This window comes from Schistocerca gregaria, unplaced genomic scaffold, assembly GCF_023897955.1.
Source record: "Schistocerca gregaria isolate iqSchGreg1 unplaced genomic scaffold, iqSchGreg1.2 ptg001606l, whole genome shotgun sequence".
NCBI classification, from domain to species: domain Eukaryota; kingdom Metazoa; phylum Arthropoda; class Insecta; order Orthoptera; family Acrididae; genus Schistocerca; species Schistocerca gregaria.
This window is the reverse complement of record NW_026062881.1, coordinates 17501-20000: the sequence shown is the minus strand read 5'-3', so window position 1 is coordinate 20000 and position 2500 is coordinate 17501. Positions and strand designations below refer to the sequence as shown.

Below are 2500 nucleotides of genomic sequence, written 5' to 3'. Positions count from 1 at the left end.
TTACGCTGCACCTTAACCTAAGTTACGCTGCACCTTAACCTAACTTACACTGCACCTTAACCTAACTTACACTGCACCTTAACCTAACTTACACTGCACCTTAACCTAACTTACACTGCACCTTAACCTAAGTTACACTGCACCTTAACCTAAGTTACACTGCACCTTAACCTAAGTTACACTGCACCTTAACCTAAGTTACACTGCACCTTAACCTAACTTACACTGCACCTTAACCTAAGTTACACTGCACCTTAACCTAAGTTACACTGCACCTTAACCTAACTTACACTGCACCTTAACCTAACTTACACTGCACCTTAACCTAAGTTACACTGCACCTTAACCTAACTTACACTGCACCTTAACCTAACTTACACTGCACCTTAACCTAACTTACACTGCACCTTAACCTAACTTACACTGCACCTTAACCTAACTTACACTGCACCTTAACCTAACTTACACTGCACCTTAACCTAACTTACACTGCACCTTAACCTAACTTACACTGCACCTTAACTGTCACATGTAACGTCACAGGAATGTAGCTTTGCCTAACAGCAACCCTCTGAACATAGTTCACTGCTTGGATCCTCTGGTGTCATGTGTATTTCTTGATGCCATGGTGCGTACCCTCACATAAAGGTCTTTCGAGTGTTGCGTACTTTCTACACAGTCCCGCTAACCACTGGAAGGGTGTACCGCTACAGAACGAATATCGCCCTCCCCTCCTGCCCTTCCAAGCTGGTCGGTCAGGCGTTTGTTTGTGAAATGAGCCTTGCAGCTGTTCAGTTGCATTCGGTTGTCGATGCAGTCAGTGTACGTTGTGGTACGGCCTGTGTGGACTGTCCGCTGATGTACGCGTAACCCACACTGATCATCCGTCGTTACGTACTGAGTGACATAATGTGGCACATGCTTGACCGTACACCGGCTGCGCCCTACAATGGCGAATCATAAGGGCCATATGTTGTGCACGATGCTACTTGTCTCGTCTCCCCATTACAGCGAGATTGCACTGTTGTACGCCGTACAGACATGTGGTAAGTAGGTACGGACGAAAGTATTGCATGTTGGCCCCCCCCCCCCCCTCCTCCCTCTGCCGGGAATCAGCGTGAGCCGTCTGTTGATGTAGCGACGAGGGTTTTCCTATTTAATCGTATTGCCCCACACAACATGATAGCACGGTGGACCGCGTTCCACATCTGCGACATGCTACAGAGGCCGGTTGACAGTCGACCGCGCAAGGGACATTGCACACGTGCGCGGACCATCTTCCACGTGTTCTCTCGTGTACATGCCGCAGTGTGTATGTGGGCTGATGTAGCGTGTCGTGACACATAACATGCAGGCATGCCAGAATCGTAGATTTCGCAAATGTAGATTGACGTATACGTTTGCTGCCAAAGATCCGCAAATGAACTGGAAATCAGTTGTTGAGCGGTTGTTCGCGCTGCAGGTGCATCGGTGATAGCGACGATCGGTACATCTGTGAACCGGTTGTTTCGGCGGTACCCGCCATGCCCCCGAACCTGAGTTGGCCATGTGGGTATGAAGCGATACGAGGCTGTGGCTTGGCGGGACAGTCCCCGGCCGGTGAGGGGGGGCCGCCCGGCGTGCTGGCCGCGCGCTGCGTGAGCGCACGCACTACAGCCGGCTGGTGGGGGGCGCCCAGTGGCAGGAGCGCCGGCCGACGGGCCCGGCTGGCGTCCCAGCTATGCGCCGGCGCACCCTGCGCGCGGCGCCAGGCGGCCAAAGTGGGTTCTGCCGAGCCCGGTGCGAAGCGCGGTGGACATCTGCAGTGTGCTGGTCCGATTGCGGACTGTGTGCGTTGAGGATGCGCCGCCGCCCGGCACTCGGCGTCGCGACGCCGTCTGCTGCTCGGTCGCCCCCAGCGGTTCTCGCAGGTGGTTTGTATCGCAGCTCTGCGGACGTGTTGGCGCGTGCGCTGTGCTGGGAGAGTTCGCTTCTGCACCCAAGTGGGGCTTTGCCCTTCTGTGGCGCTGGCGTTGGAGCTGCCGGTCACCGTAGGTGGCGCGTGTTGTTTCCCGCCGGCAATGCCATGACAGCACGCTCCCGGGCCTCTGTCGGCAGCGGCAAGCTTAGTTGGGAGCACGGGTGTTCGCACTGAAAGCGTCTACTCGCCTATCTCCGGGCGATTGCGCCTCTCTCGAACCCGACCAAGTACTTAGGACGGCGCTGCGCGCCGCCGGGACCTGAGAGGGTTTCGAGGTGTATCGTGCAGGGGAGCTCAGCCTCCTCCTGTTTGCAGAATAATTGAGCGGACGCTTGCGTGTTCGCGCGGGCCCTCGGGACACACTCCCGGGCGGCCGGCTGCTCAGCTCTCGTTGACGCAGCTCCCTGGTTGATCCTGCCAGTAGTCATATGCTTGTCTCAAAGATTAAGCCATGCATGTCTCAGTACAAGCCGCATTAAGGTGAAACCGCGAATGGCTCATTAAATCAGTTATGGTTCCTTAGATCGTACCCACGTTACT

General features: G+C 55.2%; 1 non-coding gene across 1 annotated transcript in view; it reads left to right on the top strand.

Annotated features, from left to right (window-relative positions):
- The first annotated feature begins 2361 nt into the window (after nucleotides 1-2361).
- The window catches only part of LOC126333488 (small subunit ribosomal RNA), a 1893-nt gene continuing 1754 nt past the window's right edge, over nucleotides 2362-2500 (top strand). The window contains exon 1 of the ribosomal RNA XR_007564245.1: nucleotides 2362-2500. This exon is cut by the window's right edge and continues 1754 nt beyond it. This is a non-coding gene — a ribosomal RNA (small subunit ribosomal RNA).